Consider the following 9,695-nt stretch of genomic DNA (forward strand, 5'->3'; position numbering starts at 1 on the left):
GAGAGAGAGAGAGAGAGAGAGAGAGAGAGAGAGAGAGAGAGAGAGAGGGCAGTCTCTGGTATCTACTTAAAAGAGCACTAATCTCATTGGACCAAGACCCCACCCTCATGACCTCATCTAATCCTAATTATTTCCCCAAGGCCCAGTTTCCAAATACACATCACATTGGGGGTTCGGGCTTCAACATATTAATTTGAGGGGACAAAAGCATTTGATATATAACAGGCCATAATTTTTTAAATGAAAACCAATGTTTTAACCAAGTCTCATTTTATCAGTTAGGATTTTGTTCTTCAATCCATCCTCTGAAGAATCACAACAAACCACTTTCCAGAGTCAGCACAGAAAGTATTGAGTATAACTTCATCTCTCAGTTAAAAGTAGGTCTTCTATTAAATGTAGGAGCAAAGGAGGTCTTTTTTTGCCTCTGAAAATTCAGTAAGTACTCATTTAGATCCCACAGAGCACATGGCACTTGGGAGATTACCACTTGGAATTCTAACTAACCTTTACTTTGCTGGTTTTTCTCCTTCCATCTCACTCTAGGCCCACAGTATAGTTCTCCTTATTCTTCAACAACTGGTAAATCGCAAGAGATAGAAAACCTAATGGAAAAACACAACATAATCAAGAGCCCCGATGAAAGGTAATGTGGGGTGTTTTCCTCCTTGTGATCCAAATAGAGAAACAGCTAATCTTGCAATTGTGTTCATCTGCCTGTCTTCTAGACCTGCAAGTCCCATTCATCTCTAATAGTAATTTGGAGAAAATGGGTAAAAAATCTAAGTAGGAGGTAAGGGGGACTTGTGTTTGGACTGTATACCATTTCTTTCTTTCTTTTTTTTTTTTTTTGGCTGCTTTGGGTCTTTGTTGCTGTGTGCGGACTGCAGCTAGCGGGGGCTACTCTTCATTGCAGTGCACGGGCTTCTCGTTGCAGTGGCTTCTCTTGTTGCAGAGCACGGGCTCTAAGCACGCAGGCTTCAAGAGCTGCAGCGCATGGGCTCAGTAGTTGTGGCTCGTGGGCTTTGTTGCTCCGCAGCATGCGGGATCTTCCTGGACCAGGGATCAAACCCATGCCCCCTGCAATGGCAGGCAGATTCTTAACCACTGTGCCACCAGGGAAGCGCCTGGACTGTATACCATTTCTAAATTCTCATCTCAACAGCAAATTAAGACCAGAGAGGAATAATTTAAACTATTTATTTATATCATACTTTAAAATAAGAAGCCAGCTGGAAAGATGGCAGCTTGAAGCCAGTGTGTCTCCTAATGTCCCTTTCTAAAGTAGTATAACAACTTGATCAGACAAGGCAATATGAATTGCTTTATCTCTTAGGGAAGGTAATCTGCCACTCTCTATTAAAAAGTAAAAAATGCCTACCCTCTCTAACTCAGGAAGCCCACTTTGAGTAAAGTGGCAATACATAAAGATCTATGTAGTAGTGCTTTGATTGCTGGTTATTTGTAATGGTTTAAGTATTGTGGAAGAAAATGCTAACCAAAGACACAATGCGTTGTGTTTGGGTTGACAGACAAAAATTGCTTTCTTCTAAATCTACTACAGTAAGAGATATCTAAGTGCATTGTTCATCTAACACCCCCAAGACAAAATGATTTGGAGTACAATGGACCTTAGGAAAGGTTTAATAAGCTTCCTGATGAATCATTTACATTAGCTGTTACATTTTTAAATCATCATCAATTTTCACAATAACCACTGTTTTATGACCACCTATGTAATTATCTAAACAATGTTCCTAAAATGTTTGAAAGAACTAAGCTTTATAAAGAGTCTATACATGTCTACAAAATAAAGTTTATAGGAAAATTCTTGCCTTTTTCTCCTCATGTGTCAGGAACTTAAGAACAAATCTTAAAAGCACTTACTTTTCAGCTTCTCCTTAGCCCTGAGAATGGAGCTAGCAAGAATCTGATGGTTTAGTGCTCAACTTTCATTCTTAAAAGGAAAATTCATATTTCCCTTTTAAGAATGATTTCATATTTCTGAACTTATATTTCCCCTAAGAAAGAAGTGGATATACATTTCTTGTATGATGTCTATCAATTGGCTGAATAAATTGTGAGACCTAAATAATATGAAATATTACACAGCTTTATTTTTCAAAGTGAGTTTGGATCTACATTTATCACACCACAGGGAATTCTACATTGTGTAAAGTGAAAAAAGAAATTTGCTGAATTTCTTCAGCAAAGAAAAATGAGAGCATAGGCCAAAAAAATCCAGTTTAATACATAGAGTATATGTATGCTGTAATCCTAGTTTTAAAAAACAACCAAAAACAACCTCTATGTAGGTATATTAGGTATATGAATATATGTGTTCCATCTCTCTCTCTGTGTGTGTGTGTGTGTGTGTGTGTGTGTGTGTGTGTGTGTGTGTGTGTATCTTTGTATGAACAAAAAAAGGATTGGAAAGAAAGCATTAATTCTAGGCTATTAACATTTGGTTAAAGCAGATGCAGCTAGGGGGAGAGAATACTGTAAAATTTTTCATTTTACATCTTTATATTGTTTAAATAGTTATAATGATCATAAATTACCCTTGGAAATAACAACAGAAAAAGTAAAAGTAAAAAAGGAAAATAAAGGGGGAGGGGAGCATAGATGGTGCCATTAAGTTCTTGCAAAGTTTTTTTTTTCTTGTGGGGTGATGAGGGTCTGGATGTGCACTCAGGGAGGACCTCTCCCTTGCTCTGCAAAAACTCTAGGAGGCAGGTACACCCATCTCCACTGGACAGATGAGCCAGCTGAGGCTGGGAGAAGCTGAGCCGTGTCTCTCTGCCTCCCAGTTCCAGTCTCACACCCTCCCCACACACTACATCACCAGCACGGGTTTAAACACTGGTGTAATAACTATCTGTGCAAGTCCACCTGTCAGGCACTATGCTAGGCACTGGTGGGGAAGGCTGGGGCCGCTCTTTGAATAAGTCTCAGATGGGCCCTCTGCAGGAAAGGCAGCCTTGCACGCACTCACATCCCACCTCATGCCCCTAATCTCTCCTCAGAGGCAGGGGCTGCAGAAAAATCCTGACATTTACTGAGCATCTACTATGTGCCAAGCCCTATCATAGGCGGTTAACACGTTTGGGCTCATGTAATCCTTACAAGAATCCTCTGAGTTAGATTCTATATTATTCCCTTTTGACAGACCAGGCACGAAGTGGTTCAGTAACCTGCAGCAGGTCACACATCCAGTTAGTGGCAAACCTGGATTCACACGCAGCTATTCTGGCCCTAAGTCCCGGGGTCTCAACCACTATGCCCTAAGGCCTCCTCCTTTGGGACCCAGCTCCCCAAGACTCAAAGAAGGCAAGCGCCTCGTCCCCAACATGCCTTGCAGCCCAGTCCAGCTGTGACCAACCATCCTGGCTGCAACCCCCTCTGTGCGTTCAAGGCACGAGGGCCTTTCCATTTTAAAACCCGGAGCGATTGGTCATCCCAAGTCCGGGACTCCTTCCACTTCCCCAGAGTACGAATGGGACCTGAATGCATTTCCTCCTTCCATGCATATACGCCAAAAGAGAGACTCTCTACCGGTGGAAACGCAGGCATCGGCCACAGCGCGTCCCCCGCCCCACTCTCTGAGCCCCAGCCTCCTAGGTCGGATCTCTGAGTCACCACCCCTCACCTCTGAGCCAGCGCCCGCCAAAGGTTTCAACCGGCCGCGAGAGCACGTGGAATCGCCACCGCCCGCCCAGCGGAGCCGCCACCTACCTCCACAAACTCCCCCAGCAAAATTCGCTTCCGCGCCTTCCCTGCGCGCCGCGGGTTCACCTCTTGACGGAAGTGACGCAACCGGAAGCCGGAGGCGGATCATGCTGGCCGAGGGGGCGTTGTCTGGGTGGTTCGGCTGCCGGCGAACCCAGGCGAGCGGCGCTGAAGGCGGAGGCAGCGGCAAGAGAAAAGAGGGCGGCGGCAGCGGCAAGAGAAGAGAAGGCGGCTGGGCGTGGAGCGGTCTCCTAGGGGAAGGTGAGCGCCAGGCCAGGAGGCTGGCCTCTCGAGGGCGTGCGGGTTCGGCGCAGTGGGAGCACCCCGGAACCCCGGCTGGGTTCCCGAGGGCCGGGCAGGGCATGGAACCACCGCCGCCCTCACATCCCCGGGCACCACGAGGGTCGGTGGAGCTGCCAGGTCAGGCGTGTTAACCCGCGGCCGCGCGGTGCTCTGGCTCAGAGACTAAGACGGGTCTGGGGCCTCGAGCAGGGCCTTCCCCTTCGTGCAGCTCCCTCGGCATGGAAACCCCACCCGCCTCTTGCAAAGTTTTAAATGTCAATAATTTATTTCCAGTAATCTATATTGTTTCCTTGTTTTAGTTAATTTTTTAACTTTAGGTAATTGCTTTAATTAATTCTTTCCACTTGGAATTCTTCCAGGATTTCCTTTTTTTTCTATTTTTTCTTTTTTTTCACATCTTTATTGGAATATAATTGCTTTACAATGTTGTGTTAACTTCTGCTGTACAACAAAGTGAATGAGCTATATGTATACATATATCCCTATATACCCTCCCCCCTGAGCCTCCCTCCCACCCTCCCTATCCCACCCTTCTGGGTCATCACAAAGCATAGAGTTGGTCTCCCTGTGCTATGCAGCAGTTTCCCAACAGCCATCCATTTTACGCTTGGTACTGTATATATGTCAATGTTACTCTCTCACTTCGTCCCAGCTTACCCTTGCCCCCTGTGTCCTCAAGTCCGTTCTCTGCATCTGCGTCTTTATTCCTGGCCAGCTACTAGGTTCATCAGTACCAGTTTTTTTAGATTCCATATATGTGCATTAGCATATAGTATTTTTCTCTTTCTGACTTACTTCACTCTGTATGACAAACTCCAGGTCCACCCAACTCACTACAAATAACTAAATTTCACTCCTTTTTATGTTTGAGGAATATTCCATTGTATCTATGCACCACATCTTCTTTATCCATTCATCTGTCGATGGACATTTAGGTTGCTTCCATGTCCTAGCTATTGTAAATAGAGCTGCAATGAACATTGTGGAACATGTCTCTTTTTGAATTATGGTTTTCTCAGGGTATATGCCCAGTAGTGGGATTGCTGAATCATAAGATAGTTCTATTTTTAGTTTTTTAAGGAACCTCCATACTGTTCCCCATAGTGACTGTATCAATTTACATTCCCACCAACAGTGCGGAAGGGTTACCATTTCTCCATACCCTCTCCAACATTTATTGTTTGTAGATTTTTTGATGATGGCCATTCTGACCAGTGTGAGGTGATTACTCAATGTAGTTTTGATTTGCATTTCTCTAATGATTAGTGATGTTGAGCAACTTTTCACATGTTTCTTGGCCATCTGTATGTCTTCTTTGGAGAAATGTCTATTTAGGTCTTCTGCCCATTTTTGGATTGAGCTGTTTGTTCTATTGATATTAAGCTACATGAGCTGTTTCTGTATTTTGGAGATTTCTCCTTTGTCCGTTGCTTCATTTGAAAATATTTTCTCCCATTCTGAGGGTTGTCTTTTCGTCTTGTTTATGGTATCCTTTGCTGTTCAAAACCTTTTAAGTTTCATTAGGTCTCATTTGTTTATTTTTGTTTTTAGTTTCATTACTCTACAAGGTGGGTCAAAAAGGATCTTGCTCTGATTCACGTCATAGAGTCTTTTGCCTATGTTTTCCTCTAAGAGTTTTATAGTGTCTGGCCTTACATTTAGTTCTATAATCCATTTTGAGTTTATTTTTGTTTACGGTGTTAGGAAGTGTTATAATCTTATTCTTCTACATGTAGCTGTCCAGTTTCTGCAGCACCATGTATTGAAGAGGCTGTCTCTTCTCCACTGTATATTCTTTCCTCTTTTGTCAAAGATAAGGTGACCATATGTGCGTGGGTTTATCTACATCTATTGAGATGATCATATGGTTTTTATCTTTCTGTTTGTTAATCACATTGATTGATTTGCTTTTATTGAATAATCCTTGCATTCCTGTGATAAACCCCACCTGATCATGTGGTATGATCCCTTTAATGTGCTGTTGGATTCTGTTTGCTAGTATTTTGTTCAGGATTTTTGCATCTATGTTCATCAATGATATTGGCCTGGAATTTTCTTTATTTTGTGACATTTTTGTCTGGTTTTGGTATCAGGGTGATGGTGACCTTGTAGAATGAGTTTGAGAGTGTTCCTCCGTCTGATATATTTTGGAAGAGTTTGAGAAGGATCGGTGTTGGCTCTTCTCTAAATGTTTGATGGAATTTGCCTGTGAAGCCAACTGGCCCTGGGCTTCTGTTTGTTGGAAGATGTTTAATCACAGTTTCAACTTCAGTGCTTGTGATGGGTCTGTTAATATTTTCAATTTCTTCCTGGTTCAGTCTTGGAAGGTTGTAATTTTCTAAGAATTTGTCCATTTCTTCCAGGTTGTCCATTTTATTGGCATATAGTTGCTTCTAGTAGTCTCTCATGATCCTTTGTATTTCTGCGGTATCAGTTGTTACTTCTTTTTCATTCCTAATTCTGTTGATTTGAGTCTTCTCCCTTTTTATCCTGATGAATCTGGCTAATTGTTTATCAGTTTTGTTTATCGTCTCACAGAACCAGCTTTTAGTCTTACTGATCTTTGCTATTATTTCCTTCATTTCCTTTTCATCTATTTCTGATCTCATCTTTATGATTTCTTTCCTTCTGCTAAGTCTGGATTTTTTGTTTTGTTGTTGTTGTTCTTCTTCTTTCTCTAATTGCTTTTGGTGTAAGGTTAGGTTGTTTATTTGAGATTTTTCTTGTTTCTTGAGGTAGGATTGTATTGCTATAAACTTCCCTCTTAGAACTGCTTTTGCTGCATCCCATAGGTTTTGGGTCATCGTGTTTTCATTGTCATTTGTTTCTAGGTATTTTTTGGTATCCTCTTTGATTTCTTCAGTGATCTCTTGGTTGTTTACTAGTGTATAGTTTAGCCTCCATGTGTTTGTATTTTTTACAGTTTTTTTCCTGTAATTGATACCTAGTCTCATAGCATTGTGGTCAGAAAAGATGCTTGATACGATTTCACTTTTCATAAATTTTCCAAGGCTTGATTTGTGACCCAAGATGTGACATATCCTGGAGAATGTTTCATGTGCACTTGAGAAGAAAGTGTACTCTGTTGTTTTCGGATGGAATGTCCTATAAATATTGACTAAGTCCATCTGCTCTAATGTGTCATTTAAAGCTTGTGTTTCCTTATTTATTTTCTGTTTGGATGATCTCTCCTTGGGTGTAAGTGGGGTCTTAAAGTCACATACAATTATTGTGTTACTGTTGATTTCTCTTTTCATGGTTCTTTTCATTTGCCTTACATATTGAGGTGATCCTCTCTTGGGTGCATAGATATTTACAATTGTCATATCTTCTTCCTGGATTCATCCTTTGATCATTATGTAGTTTCCCTCCTTTTCTCTTGCAATAGTCTTTATTTTAAAGTCTATTTTGTCTGATATGAGTATTGCTACCCCACTTTCGTTTGATTTCCATTTGCATGGAATATTCTTTTCCATCCCCTCACTTTCAGTCTGTATGTTTCCCTAGGTCTGAAGTGGGTCTCTTGTAGACAGCATATGGGTCTTGTTTTGTATCCATTCAGCCAGTCTGTGTCTTTCAGCTGGAGCATTTAATCCATTTCCATTTAAGGTAATTATCGATATGTATGCTCCTGTTACCATTTTCTTAATTGTTTTGGGTTTGTTTTTGTGGGTCTTTTCCTTCTCTTGTATTTCCTGCCTAGAGAAGTTCCTTTAGCCTCTGTTGTAAAGTTGGTTTGGTGGTGCTGAATTCTCTTAGCTTTTGCTTGTCTGTAAAGCTTTTGATTTCTCCATCGAATCTGGATGAGATCCTTGCTGGGTATAGTTATCTTGGTTGTAGGTTTTTCCCTTTCATTGCTTTAAGTATAACCTGCCACTCTCTTCTGGCCTGCAGAGTTTCTGCTGAAAAATCAGCTGATAACCTTCTGGTGATTCCGTTGTATATTATTTGTTGCTTTTCCCTTGCTGCTTTTAATATTTTTTCTTTGTGTTTAATTTTTTGTTAGTTTGATTAATATGTGTCTCAGTGTGTTTCTCCTTGGGTTTATCCTGTATGGGACTCTCTGCACTTCCTGGACTTGACTGACTATTTCCTTCCCCATGTTGGGGAAGTTTTTGACTATAATCTCTCCTAATATTTTCTTAGACCCTTTCTTTTTTTCTTCTTCTTCTGGGCCACATATAATTTGAATGTTGGTTCATTTAATGTTGTCCCAGAGGTCTCTGAGATTGTATTCAATTCTTTTCATTCTTTTTTCCTTATTCTGCTCCTCTACAGTTATTTCCACCATTTTGTCTTCCAGCTCACTTATTCGTTCTTCTGCCTCAGTTATTCTGTGATTGATTCCTTCTAGAGTATTTTTAATTTCAGTTATTTTGTTGTTCATTACTGCTTGTTTTTGCTTTAGTTCTTCTAGGTCCTTGTTAAACATTTCTTGTATTTTCTCTATTCTATTTCTGAGATTTTGGATCATCTTTACTGTCATTATTCTGAACTCTTTTTCAGCTAGTTTGCCTATTTCTTCTTCATTTATTTGGTCTTGTGGATTTTACCTTGCTCCTTTGCCTGCAAGATATTTCTCTGTCTTCTCATTTTGTCTGATTTACAGTATTTGAGGTCTCCTTTCCCTAGACTGCAGGGTCACAGTTCCTCTTGCTTCTGTTCTCTGCCCGTGGTGGTAGGGTTGTTCCAGTGTCCTGCGTAGACTTCCTAATGGGAAGCACTGGTGCCTGTATTCTGGTGGGTGAAGCTGAGTCTTTTCCCTCTGATGAGCAGGACTGTGTCAGTTGGTGTGTTTTGGAATGTCTGTGAGCTTAGCATGACTTCAGGTAGTCTGTGTGCTTATAGGTGGGTTTCTGTTCCTGTTTTGTTTGTTGCTTGGTATGAGGCATCCATTGCTGGGAGCTACATGCAGTTGGGTGGAGCTCTTGGCGATTAATCTTCCCTGGGGCCAGGAATTCTCTAGTAGTCCAGCGTCCTGGACTCAGTGCTTTCACCCCAGAGCCTCAGGCCCAACTTCCATTCGAGAAACCAAGACCCCACAAGTTGCTCGTCTCAGCAATAAAGGGGATTAAAAAAATAAAAAAGACTAACAAAACCCCAGGCAAACAGTGAAAAGTAAAATCAGACACACAAAAACAGGGCTTCCCTGGTGGTGCAGCAGTTGAGAGTTCACCTGCTGATGCAGGGGACACGGGTTCGTGCCTCAGTCCAGGAAGATCCCACATGCTGCAGAGAGGCTAGGCCCATGAGCCGTGGCTGCTGAGCCTGTGCATCCGGAGCCTGTGCTCCACAACGGGAGAGGCCACAACAGTGAGAGGGCTGCGTACCGCCAAAAAAAACCCCACAAAAACAGAAACAAGGAAACGTGCACACATACAAAAGAAACAAAAACAGAACCAAATAAAACAAAAAAAGCAAGAGAACAACCAAACAAACAAAAGAAACAAAGAATGAAATAAAACTATTAAAAAGAAAACTAGGAGGTGGAGTCAAGATGGCGGTGTGGCAAGACATGGAGTAAGTGTCTCCCCATAGTGAGGGCACATGCTGGCCGCTGGCTGGGGACTCTGACGACCAAGGAGACAGGAGGAACCCCAAAGTGAACTGGTAGGAAGTAGGGGGACTGAGGGGGGAGGAGAAGTGGAGGCCAGACACAATCA

This window comes from Aethalodelphis obliquidens, unplaced genomic scaffold, assembly GCF_003676395.1.
Source record: "Aethalodelphis obliquidens isolate GAN/ISIS:26980383/991018 unplaced genomic scaffold, ASM367639v1 scaffold88, whole genome shotgun sequence".
Taxonomy (NCBI): domain Eukaryota; kingdom Metazoa; phylum Chordata; class Mammalia; order Artiodactyla; family Delphinidae; genus Aethalodelphis; species Aethalodelphis obliquidens.